General features: G+C 38.0%; 1 protein-coding gene across 1 annotated transcript in view; it reads left to right on the top strand.

Moving 5' to 3' along the window:
• The window catches only part of LOC125486289 (S100P-binding protein-like), a 53164-nt gene extending 44908 nt beyond the window's left edge, over positions 1-8256 (top strand). The window contains exons 7-8 of the transcript XR_007264974.1: positions 6448-6502; positions 7971-8256. The gene's annotated coding sequence lies outside the window, so the exon portion shown is untranslated. The remainder of the gene's footprint in view (positions 1-6447; positions 6503-7970) is intronic.
• Positions 8257-13323: the final 5067 nt, after the last annotated feature.

Here is a 13323-nt window from a genome sequence, read left to right as displayed (position 1 = left end):
GTGATCTCCAGTGCATTTATTTTATGGGTTTTAGGATTTGAACTCTCTCAACTGCCACTAATCTGTGTGCCTTTGTCAGGTGTGTATTAGGCTGAAGGGCCTGTTTCCATACTGTAGGGGATTCTACCGTTCTAAAGTAGCTTGATAGTGAAAGAATACACATATTCAATGTTAGATCTGCATGCTTGTCACATACAGACTTGAAGACCACAAGTAACCTGTGAATTTCATAATAAACTCTGTGAAATGCTCACTTGCATTGTGCAATAGAAGGGACTCTGCTATGAGTGTGACTGAACTAAGCTGCAGCAAGAGAATTATGTTAAATGCTGCAACAAAAAGCACCTGAGTTCTAGGTTTCTGTTTCACAAAGGGGCAGCTAACGCTCACTTTTTTTTTTCAATTGCATGGATTATTTTAGTACACAGAGTATTCTAAACAGTGATTTACAAATGTTTAATTTATATAATGCTGTTATAACACAAACATCACAAATTGCTTTACACAAAGAATTACTTCAGAAGTGCAGTGATTGGTGTTATGCATGTAAACATACCACCTTAAAATAGTTTTCAGTTACAAACAGCTTTAGTGAGAAATATTTCTCATGTACATAATTTGTTTTTCTCTAAAATATTCTGTATGTCACAATAGTAATTAACATGACTGCATACATATAAATACTTGTGTATAAAATAATTTGTTCTGGGTATAACACTATGATAGACTGCTGTATCAAGACAATTGATCATAGTGTGAATAGGAGAACTCTTTCCACATTGGAAGGATTGAGAATGAAGTGGATTTAAGATAATTAGTTAAAGAAGCAATGGGAGACATGAAATGTTCTCATGCAGCAAATGGTTAAGATCTGAAATTGCTGCCTGAGACTGTGGTGGAAGGAGGTTCAATTGAAGGAGGGAACTGGATTGTTATCTTGAAAGGCAGAATGTGCGTGATTTATGGGGAGAAGGCAGGGGAATGGCACTAGGTGCACTGCTTATTGCAAGAGCTTATACTGAAGCGATAGACTATTGGCCCCCTTCTGTGCTGATTATGTAGATGAACCTAGAGTCAAATTATGTCAAATTTGGATATTTGATCAATATAAAGAATTCTCTCTTTATAAGGGAATGTTTTAAAAAAAGCGCATGAAAAAGAGTTGCATTTGCAGATACACAAGACTTTTATGCAAGCATGAGGTCTTAAAGATCACATTTTAAAAGTCTAAAAAGGTCACTGTTAATACTACAGAAAACATTTTAGCTTGAGGGAGATTTCAAGCACTAATTTGACTGATTGGTGGGAATTCAGAAGAAAAATAGAAAGAAGCCATGTAAACTCTTGACTGACTCATTCTAGACAAGAATAAGGATACCCACATCAAGCAAAATGTTGTGTTCTGGCACATCATAACAAGTGCAAATGATTAAGGGAATGTAAGTTTAAAGGACTTGTTGACTCAGACATAGCTGGCTTATTTATTGAGAAAAAATCCATAGGAGTTCATTGTACATGGATATTTTACGCAGCTCTTTAGAATGGTATGATATATTGGGTGACATTGTAATGAGGCAAATTTGGATAAGCCAAAATTCCAGTTGTCTCAAAGTTGTCAGCTGTTCCTGCCAGCAAAAAAGCAATTGCAATAAAATGATGCCTATCATAAGCCAAAGTTTTGGAATTTGGAATGCTGACTCTGGACTAGCCAAACTCATGCAAACCCATCATATGGCCAACCCTTTGGAGCTGAGTTGGACTAAGCTGGATCCTGAAATTACCAAGCATTGGGCAAGCCATAATTTGACTTTGAGATCTCCTTGTCGAAGGAGGTTCAAGCCCTGCAAGTATGGCTAAATCTGTGAGAAAGTTTAAACATTTTGTCAACTAGAGAGAAAGTGAAGTTGATTCAGCAAGCAGAAAACATGGCAAAAAGCAGAGATTACCAAGAAGCGTGAAGTCCTGCCATCAAGTTTGTCACCTGTTGTGAAGCATAAGGCTCACTGCAGCTCAACAGGGAAAGCATGTTTGATTCCATTGATGACATGAAGGACTCCATTATATGGGCCCAATGACAGCACGTTAAGCAGAAAAAGTTTATTGAGTTTTTCCCAGATCAAACTCAAAATATTTTTCAATGCCTTTTGCAAAGAACATGTCAGGCTATTGTAAGATGTGAACACATTGAAAATAAAGGTACTTTTTCCATATTTGCTGTTTTACTATGTTTTCATTTGCAATTTTTCTCTGTTACATAGCACGTTTATTGGCAAATCAAGTTACATGAGATCTCCACAGTTACATCAAAGCTCCATTCAACCTGAATTTGTCAGCAGTTCCCCTGCAGTTTGACTCTCAAATTCACCGTATTTGGTGAAGCCTTGAGTTTTCACTTTAATCTTGTAGCCAAAAATTTGCCAGAAAGACCAAAGGTTGCAGGCATGGCCTGCGTTTTAGCATTAGGCCCAGTGGAAACACAAGTGATTTGTATCTCAATTCTATCTGTCCTCCTCTATTTCGTATCCTTTGATATTCCATAACAAGTGAAAAGCCTCAGAGAGAAAACTCAAATTTATACAGCAAAAATCAAAGTACAATAATGCCAGTTGAGGTCTGTATTGCAATGGAATGCTTGATTTTATGTTTTACATTTATATTTCAGCATTTGAAGGGGAAAATTGGATAACCCCACTTTACCATATAGTTCTGAGATGCAAATTCAATGTAATTTTACAGTTTTGGTCTGTAACTTGAATTGATTGAAATAAATCAAATATTAATGTTTTGACGTTTTTCTATAAATGCTTAGGCCTATATTTTCACAAACTTGAGGGCACTGTACACTTTATCCAAAATGGTGTTTGGACCCTGGATCCAAAAGTCTTACCTCCATTTCTGACAGATCCTGTTTTTCCTCAGTTAGGGGAAAAAAAAACGTGACTCTCAGATGGGAGATAATCTGAACAGCAGGACCATTTGAATTCATTGTTGATTTCAAGCAGACCATATTTTCCCTGGAGTGAGGGTCTCATTCTACAGTGTGTGTTACTTTTTTTTTTACGTACATGTATCTGCTCAGTGGATAAGGTTAGTGGAACTGTCAAGCAATCAAGTTATTCAAATGGTCAATCATTTGAATTTTGAAAATGACTCAGACTCAGACTGTCTGTGCCTGAGAGTTGGAAAGAAAATGTGCTTATTGACTTAACCAGGAGTGCTGTCATTATAACATTACTGCTTAACTGCTTCCACAAAGTAGGTGGGGTGGGGGAGGGGTCTGGGCATAAATTCATAGTATGATTGATAGCTCCAAAAAATTATTAATGGATTAGCAATCTTGTGCTTTATGTGGTATTCATAATTTAAGAAAGATATTTGTTCTTTTGAAGGGCTTAGGTGCTTGAAGGGATTTAAATGTATTGAATGGGATTTTATGAATGAGAGTTTTTTTTAACATGGCGGAGTATGTGAGAGAGACGAGGGTTAGCGGGCCTAATATTTAACAACACAGCTGGAACAAAGTCTCAGAACTGAGGCGGTCCTTTTAACTAGTTTGCCCAAGCACTCAGAAGTCCCTGTGGCTGCCTCCAAGGAGTGTGGTCCCAACTCCGGCAGGAACCTACACCTCACCACCAGGAATGATGGCTCTAACACTTAGGGCTCTTCTGATCCCAAGGCAAATGTCGCAAGCCAGAAATTTTCTCGACTGTGCACCTACCTTGGGAGTGATAATCCACAGTTCAGTTCCATCAGAGCTACATCAAATATGAATGAAGTGACTGGGAGCACGTATATTAACACAACCATTTTTGTGCTAGTGTCTAGCAAATCATAATATGCTTTAGCAGTAAATTTAAAAATAAAAAACAACTCATAAAAACTTCAATCCCAATCTTAGTGGAAATTTTAAAACGCAGCCATGAACATGTCTAAGGGTCTACCCAGGTATATGTTTCTTGTTACAGATATTATTTATTTGTCATGTTTGCTGTTGATCAGGAAAGATTAGCAGATGGTTGTTGTCACTTGAATAAATAAAAATAAAACATGGATTTTGAGAAAATTGTGTGCTTCAGACACATGTCCTAAAGCCTTGTGAAAATTTCATTATGTACATTAATTATATACTGAAATATACCTACATTGGGATAATGAATACAAATCATAAATGCTTTACCAGATGTTCTCTGCTTTCACATTTGATTGAAATCCACACTGCAGTTACGAGGAATAAGATTGAAAGAAAACTCTCAAAATGTCTAATGTTTGTGGCTAATGGTGTGATCATTATCTAGATTCAAGTCAAAGGTGCTCTCTTGGTTAAAAAATTGCTGTTTTAAAATGTACCTTCGCACTCTTTTCCCATGAAAGGGAAAAATGATGGAAGGATTCTGTTATAACAACCTACTGAACCCTGTGATAAAAGCTCCTTCTGTTTCTAATAAGGGGACATGGCCCAAAGGTAGGTGTGCTACCACTGTGGCGCAAGACCCCTATAAGAGTAACTGAAAAGCAATTAAACAATCGTTACAATGTGTAAACAAATATTTTCAGAAGCTTGGTCAGTAGGAATGGGTCACAGGCTGAAAGAATTATTTTTAAACTTCAAGGTAGTGTTACTACTTTGTATATGTTTTTCATATTTCTTTGCAGATTTGAAGACCAAAATATCATTTTTAAAGGCAAAACCGAGTGTTAAGAGCATTGAAGGGAGTGATAAAAATCTAATAATCATCATCTTTACAATAAAGTTGTTCTTGAAACTCAAAAGTCATCTAGCCAGTTTTCTTGTCGTAATGCTAGCTCTGATTATATTAAACCATTGTTGTGGATCCATTTAAGAATTTTTTGCCAAAAATCACATTCCTCTCTGTGAAGAGACATTGAACATTTAAAATATGCATAATGACATGTTGCTTACAATCCACATGATAATCTTCAGTAGCTTGGATTTCTGAAACAACATTTGTCAACTGTTTATAATTGATTCAATGAAATGTCAGCGAGAAAACTTTGCACGTATGCAACCATATTTTTAATTGCTTATTTTTAAACTAGCAAGGTCCTTTGCAAGAATGCAAAGATAAAAATCTTTATTAAATTACCTTTTGTCGTATTATACAAAACTTTAGGGCTCTTCTTTTTCACAGATGAGAAATTAAATGATCTCTTATCCTTGATGAAGATGATCATTTCAAAAAATCTTGATTGTTGTGTGCTTTCAAATCTATTTATGAAGCAGGACTCTGCAATGTAGAAGCCAATGCTCCTTCCCAAGAGAAACCAGTTAATAGATTAATTAAACCATCTTCTTAGTAGTCAGCAGTCAGGCTTCAATGATATTTACAGAAGGCTTGTTCTTTGGAAACTGAATCAAAACAAAAAAGGATGAAATTATTATTTAGGACAACATTATTTACTAGCAGCACTTCAGACCATATATTGTCAAGTCTGGCTGTATGAGCAGGGTCATGGTCTGTAAAATCCTTGCTCATTAGAGAGAGTGAATGTAAAAGTTAACACCAGTTTGGCATTCATCAGCACAATGTCAATCTGTCTTGGAATCTTAGACAATTAGAAGAATAGGTGGAGGGTGATTCAAACCATTGATTCTGTATCAGTTCTTTTGATGAATCAGCCCAATTCTCCCTTTACAAGATTGGCTTTACTGTTTTATTTTAGGTTTTCAACATTTGCAGACTTTTTAAGAACACCTCGTAAAATTATATTATTCTGTCTTTAGGTTTGTAGTGTTATGTACTGTTGCTACACTTTCTCTTTTTCTTGCTTAAAGGCTTGGACAATCTGGGTCACACCTTATGATTTGTTGAGAAATGTTGGCATCTGATTGCTAGGATTGGGTCTGAAATCACTTTCTCCTTCAAACTCTACACTGTGTATATTAGACAGATGGCCTGACTCTGTCAATGCATACTCTGCTCTAGGGCACCGTTTACAAGCTTTGAGAAATACTAACTACATTTCCTGAGTACAGATAGACTGCGCAAGTTACCACCATTTTGAGAGCCATTTGAAAGCTATCTAGTTACCCCTCAGCACTTTTTTGGGGGGTGGAAAATGGGGGGAGTTGGCTAGGGGAACGAAGAGGTAGTGATTATTTTAGTTGTTCTGTGTTAACTCTATAAACAGTACAATGGGCAACATCACTTTCAACCTGCCATAAACTAATTCATGACCAATGAATCCATATTAAATACCTTGAATGTTTACATAAATCCTGACTTCTATTTGGTGACATAGCAATTGTATATTTGATATCACTAGCATCATTTTGGCTGACACATTAACAGTAGCCTTATGACCTGCATATTCTATAAGTCTTCCATGTAGCCATCTGTCTTTAGTCGCAGTTAACATTGTAGAGTGTAATGCTCGGATCATGTAGATATTTGACATGTGTCACCTTTTACTGTTCCAACTTTTCAGCTACCATGGGCTTTCGTTCGAATGCACAACATGAATAAACATCTTTATTCAAAAGGTAAACTTGTTCTTTCTTAAAAGTTCTGATAAAATACTTTCTAAATGTTTTGGCATTATTTGTTTGTTTCAAATTTGAGAGATGTTTGGTGTTTTGAAAAACTCTGGGCATTTTGATGTACTAGCTCATGGCATTATCCCATGGCCAAGTTGAAAGGTTCAATTTTCTTTTTGGAAATATACTTGCTCCTAGACTTTCAAGATGAGGTCCAATAGAGGGTTTGTTATCTTATTACATTTCATACCAATGGAGCCAGATATATCATGCAACATGGAATACTTCTGAAGAAACATTAACTCTATTTCTATCTACAGACGCTGCCAGACTTGCTGAGTTTCTCCAGCATTGTGTTCATTTCAGATTTTCAGCATCTGCAGTATTTTGCTTTTATCTAGGGAGTTTGATAGTTCATTTCTTCCAAAGTTGCTGACTTAATAATTCACAGTTTTTTCTAACAAGTATGACAAAAAAAAAATTTGAAAGGTACTACACCTTCCCTTTGGGCCACTGGCATTGTCAATGGGAATTTCCTTAAGATTTCCTCCTATTCTGTCATGGTAACTCTGTGGATATCTGCCACTATGGGATTTCCACCAAACTTCCACAGTAATTACACCATCAAAGGAGCTCCTGAAAATCTTCTGGGGCGTATCTTTCAGAAGTTACAAAGGAAGTTACAAAGATTAATCCAAGACGATGGCAGAATAGGATGCTTCAGCTAGGGCTCGTCCATTCTGTCCATTTTTTTTCTCTCCTTTTTTTCCTCTTTGTGTTTATTTTTCTGTCTCCATTCTTCTCGGTGACATCCTGAACTCCCGGCCTCAGTGTGGACTCAGTGAGGCATTCTCTTGGACTGGCATGGTGGTTCCTTGGCTTGGCGTGGTGGTCTGTTGGCAGCACATGGTGGCCTTTTGGCAGCCTGTGGCTGACTTCTTGGCCTGGCGTGGCCTCAGCCTGGACTTGCGGCCACCCAGCCTTGAGGTGAAGCCCAGCATGGTCTGGCATCCAGGTCCAGCATGGACTGGCGACTAGGTGCTGGTGTGGACTGGGTTAGAAGGACTGTTGTCCCGAAATTTTTTATTTCCCTGTTTTCTAATTTATTCATACGATCTCAAACGCTGGACTTTTGATTTCTTTATTTTTCTAATTTTTTTCTAAGAACTTGTTTTGAAGAATCTGTACCTAAGATGGCACCATCAGTGGTGACTTGTAAACTTTTCACAGTATTCATTCGAGTACATGTGACAATAAAGCTAATTCAATTCAAGTATGTCAGTATTTGTAAATGCCCTTTATACATGTTTAAAAGACAGTGTTTAAACTGGAGATGTTTCCATGTAGAAATATTGTAAGTGTCCGTAAATATTCCTTGCAGATAATATAATTTGCCAGTAATATATTAAATAAAATCTAACTGGAAATTCTTTCCTTTTGACACAAACTGACTTCCAATTTAACACCTTTTCAGAATATCACAAGATAACCTCGTCATGAAGTAGGGACTTGAGACTTAGGCATCCGAGTACTTTCCAAACCTGCAACCCATGCCACCTAGATCACCAAGAGCAGCAGACACCACCCTCTTGCAAATTGACCCAAATTATGCACCATCTGGACCTGGAAATATATTGCCATTCTTCATTGTTGCTGGGCAAAATTCTGGGGATCTCCCTTTACAACAGTCACCAAGAGACTTTGCAATTCGTGAATCAGTCATTCTGCGCCTGCTGTATGGTGGTGAAGAATAACTGGAGAAGTAAGATTGATGAACAGCAAGTCCTGACAAACAATGATCATCTCAGTGAACTCTGTGGGAAGGGGTGATTGCATTTTTCCTCCAACCATAACAACAATGCCTTTTTTGTCTCTCAATGTCTGTATGTATGTATTTTTACAAGGACTTTTAAGGGCTGAGGGTTTTAACTAGTAGACTTGGTGTTGATGCTTCATAGTTGTTTACCTCTAGCTAGCATCCATTTATTTATAGTAAATAATATTTCTTAAGTACAGAAACTTAGTCCATGCTTTCTGTCAACCCAGGTCTAAAAGACAGGTAAACTGGGGAATTTACATACTGTGATAAAATATTTAGCTGCTGTGATGATTCTGAGAACAGTGGGGCTTGATTTCCAGTGTGTTGGCCCAGTGAGGTGTGACAGAAATTTTATAATCAAATGAATGTCATCAGTTCCTGCAGTATGTCATAAATAACATAGTAAATTCGGCAGTTTATTTTTGATATCAGCACTTGCTGCTTGGCACTCACAGTATAAAAGCAACTTTGAGTTAATTTGAGATTTTGTGCCCTTACACTACTTGGAGATTACTTCCATATGCTGATTAATCTTCCAAGCATCAGCCTTGAATTTATATTAAACTAATTTTGGCCTATGCCACCCTGTTCTACAATCATGATTAAGTCAGAAGCAATGGACTGAATTTATTTCTTCATGACATGTACAAAATCATAGAGTTTAAAAAAAAATCTATGCGCTTAAAAGTCAGAAATGAAGGTTACCCTTATATTTACTTCACTGCAACTGCTAAGCAATGTGTACGATGCCAAAGGCAAATCTTCCCCCATTTTCCTTGTATAGGATTAATAATAATGCTAACAACAGGAAAGCTGTTGTTTATGTGTGTGATATGGGTGTCACTGGCTGGACCAGCTTTATGGCCCATCCATAGTTGCCCTTGAGAAGGTGGTGGTGTGCTGCCTTTTTGAACCGCTCCAGTCCATGAGGTTTCAGTGGACATACAATGCTGTTATTGGAGGTGGGGGTTGGGTGGGTGGGGTGGTTTCAGGATTTTGACCCAGATGAAGTGAAGGAACGGCGGTATGTTTCCAAGTCAGCATGGCAAGTGGCTTGAGGGGAACTTGCAGATGGTGCTGTTGCTCAAAACAAAATTTGACAGTGAGCAACATAAAGTTATATTAGGATTGATAATCTTGTCCAAAGAGATTTTCAGGAAAATATTAAAGTAAGATATGGAACATAAGAATTGGGAACTGATGTAGGCTATTCAGCCCATCAAACCTGTCCTGCTATTCTAGAAGATTATGGCTGATCTGCCCCAGGCCTCGACTAGTTTTTTGTGCAAGCTCCTCATAGTCTTCAATTCCTTGATGTTTCAAATATCTGCCTCCTCTTTAACTAATTTCAGTGATCTAACTTCCACGACTCTCTAGGATAGAGAATTCCAGGCGTGCACTAACCTCTGAAGGAAGAAAACCCTTACATCTCTCTTTTACATGCGTTTCTCCTTATTCTGTCACCTAGTACGTGATTTCCCCACTAGTGGAAACATCTTTTCAACATCTCAAGCCCCCTTAGAATCTTGTATGTTTCAGTAAGTTCACTAAAGCCAGGGAGGTTTAGAGATGGAATTCCATAACTTATAAAACAAATGATGGTAGTTGTACATTATTTGAATAGCAACAGAATTTAGCTAAGAAAATTAGTTTCTTCATGAGTCAAAACAATTATTTCTGCTTTTGCCATTCGCATATACTTCACATGTGCTGTCATCAATCTGTAAAGTGCTCAGCAGCTATGTGTTTTGTTTTGTTATGATTTTCCCATGTTGTTCTTTTTCAGTGTAATCACTAGCTGTTTCCCCTGTGGAATCAATTTCAGCACAAGTTGTTGTGACAGACTAAACATTGTAAATGCTGTAAATGTCAGATATTATGACAACATTTCAGAATTTGTCAGGGATTGAACCTGAACATCTCTCCTGTTGTTCTGTCACCAATGACGAACCTCACTCAGGCCCTCATAACTGTTTCTTCTGCTGACTACCTCGAGTATCACTTCCTAAACCCCACTTTGATGTTCCATGAAATTTGCCAGGTATTTTTGGACAGGATAAAGAACTTTCTATGGTGATCCAGTATCATTATCTGACTAAAGGCTTCAATGCAGAGCAATTTTCATTCAGTTACTAACAAAAACATTCTGGAGAATGTTCTAGTTTGCACAATTATTCTCTGTCAATTTGGATCAGGCCAGGCAGATATTCAAGCCATTTACCTCGAGTGACTATATTGAATAGGTGTTGGTGAGATAATGCTGCAAGGTTTCATATGGAACAGCAGATCAGAGTTTTGGTAGAACTGTTTTTCCAGACAGCCCGGATCCTAGGGTTGGCTCAGTCAATAAGGAAATTACAATATCCAAGACTGCCTTTTGTACTGAAAACAACAAATGCTGGCGATCACTGTGGGTCAGGCAGCATCCATGGAGAGAGAGAGAGCTACCGGTTCGAACTTGCCTTTTGTAGCTCCTTTTGCTGGGACAGAAACTTATTCACATGGAGTAACTGAATTTTGAGAATTCCATTGCCGTATCAAACTGCTGTAATTACACAGGAGGAATCTGCATGTCGGTTATCATGCTGACATAGTATGCAATACTAAGCCACTGTACTTGGGGATGACCTGGAGAACTGTATTTAAAGAGGCCACTCTAATCAAAGGGGTGGACACTCTAGAGACAATGTCAGTGCAAGAAGCAGGAGGCTTGGGAGAGAGAGAACAGCCTCATCCTCCATTTGGCCAGCTGTAACTGGGGTAGTATAAACTTCCTTGCCATATTGCACTTCCAAAACAGATTTTAAACTGGTGTGAGAACATAGTAGTTTAAGAACTGTAAGGTTACTCAGGAAATTAAAGGGAAAGGTGGGCTTCGTAGAATTACATGTATATTTTCAATGATAATAAACCATGTGCCGTGAAAATAACATTCACAGAGCCTCAGCTGGGCACAGTATGGCTGAGGAGCATCCATCCTAACTGTTAGTAAATACTAGTGCAATGGAAGTAATGCAGTTAAAAGTCACTAACTGGCCACAAGAGCCCCAGGTGGCTCAAGGGCAGGTGAAACACCCAATGCCTCCCCTGCTGTTGGTAAAGTACAAAGGGAGTAGGTTGGCAATGGGCCTGGGATCACCATGACATGTGACTTTAGTGGTACTGCTCTTCTCCCTGGGAGTTGATGGGTGTCTATAAAATTCTATCCCATTACATTTGTACCTAAATTGAAGGCAAATTGAAAGAACAACACTTGAAGCATAATTTCCTAACCTTCAAGAGGCAGCAGCATAAAGATATGGACCTAGGAACTAGTTACCATTTTCTGCCTGAAATTAAATGTAATATAATCCAATTTCGAAGTCATGATCTTTATATATTGCGGCACTGAAATGTGGCTATTTAAATCCTTACGTTTGCAATGCTCTCATCTCCTGCACAGTAAAGGTCAGGAGTACTATTATTTAACTTAAGTACAGACCAAACAGTTGGAGCTGCCCTTTTACAGTTCTGTACAGTTCATTCACCATCTTTAAAAGCCAGCCTGAAGTTAGGCTTTCTGCAGGTTATTAAATCTTCTCAGTCACTCCCTAATCAATGTGATTATAGTGGAAAGGGCAGGAGAAATTTATTTCAAGGTCTTGCTGGATGCTGCTCTGAAACAGGCTGCTAGGAAGTGCAGCAGTCCAAGCTATTAATAGCTGTCTCCCTAATTATCCTTTCATTAATGCTTGTGGAGAGGTACATAACCTGTGTGCAGTGATGCAGTTGAGATAGAAACTCAACTGCATGGGGGAAAATTAAACCAGCATGGTGTCAACTTTTGTTTCTGAGGTACAGAACTGTCAGCAACTAGTGTTAAGTAATTAGAACTAGGCTTCACTCAAACAGATACCAAGTTGTTTGTAAATACATCTATAATAGGTATAAATGTACTTGTGAGTGATATTAAAAACATTTTAAGGTAATTGACAAGAGAACCTGGACGGGCAGGGAAAATGCTTTATGCAATGAATAGTTCTCATATAGAATGCACTGGCTGCAAGGTTAATAAACGTCAGCGACATTCACATTCCGAGGAAGAATCGGTAAAAAAAAACACATTAAAGGTATGACTTCAAAAAGAGAATTGGATGAAATCTTGAAGGGGAAATTATTGAGGCGCTATGGGGAAAGAGCACGGAAGTGAGACCACTTTCATAGTTCACAATGGATCAAATGTACTCCTCCTGTGCTGTATAATTCTATGATTTTATAATAATTTTATATCAAGTTGATCTATCAGAAAAAAAAGCGTCATGGGCACACAGCTAGGTAATAACTGACTCGGAGATAGTAAGAACTGCAGATGCTGGAGTCAGAGGTAACACATTATGGAGCTAGAGGAGCACAGCAGGCCAGGCAGCATCAGAGGAGCAGGAAAGTTGACATTTCAGGTTAGGACCCTTCTTCAGAAATGGAGTTGTGTTAGGTAAATGCGATCTGATGGTAAGCATTGAATGATAGAAAGCATTGAATGACAAAACCCATTCTACAGAAAATGTTAGATGATCTTTTTAAACAACTACTGATTCTCCGTCAACATTACCAATCCCTGATTACAAAATATATTGTCTTAGGCAATGCCATCCCCGATCTTGCCTTGCAATTCATCACTGATATACAAAAAAAAATGGCTAGGGTGGCTGACAGCTCACTCTTTCTACAGTTTGGTTTGATGAATCTAACACATTTCCCAGACAAAACCAAAAATTTGAATACATACTTCAAACCTTGCAGCTTTTTCATGGAGGTCAAGTGACGCATTGCTAAAACACAGGAAGCTTACACAGCAATCACATTGCAATGAGAGTGGCTCGGAATTACAAATACTATTTCTCCATTTTTACCAGTAGCTTGGAGACGTCAGGCAGGAGCAGGCTTGAAACAGCAAATCTTTACTCTTTTATTTGGTTCAGGCCAGCAAGCCCAGCAAAAATACTTAAATGACCCCAAAATTGGATATAAC

Source organism: Rhincodon typus, chromosome 27, assembly GCF_021869965.1.
Source record: "Rhincodon typus isolate 14 chromosome 27, sRhiTyp1.1, whole genome shotgun sequence".
NCBI lineage: Eukaryota > Metazoa > Chordata > Chondrichthyes > Orectolobiformes > Rhincodontidae > Rhincodon > Rhincodon typus.
Note: the sequence above shows the minus strand (reverse complement) of the source record. Positions and strands in the feature narration are given on the sequence as shown.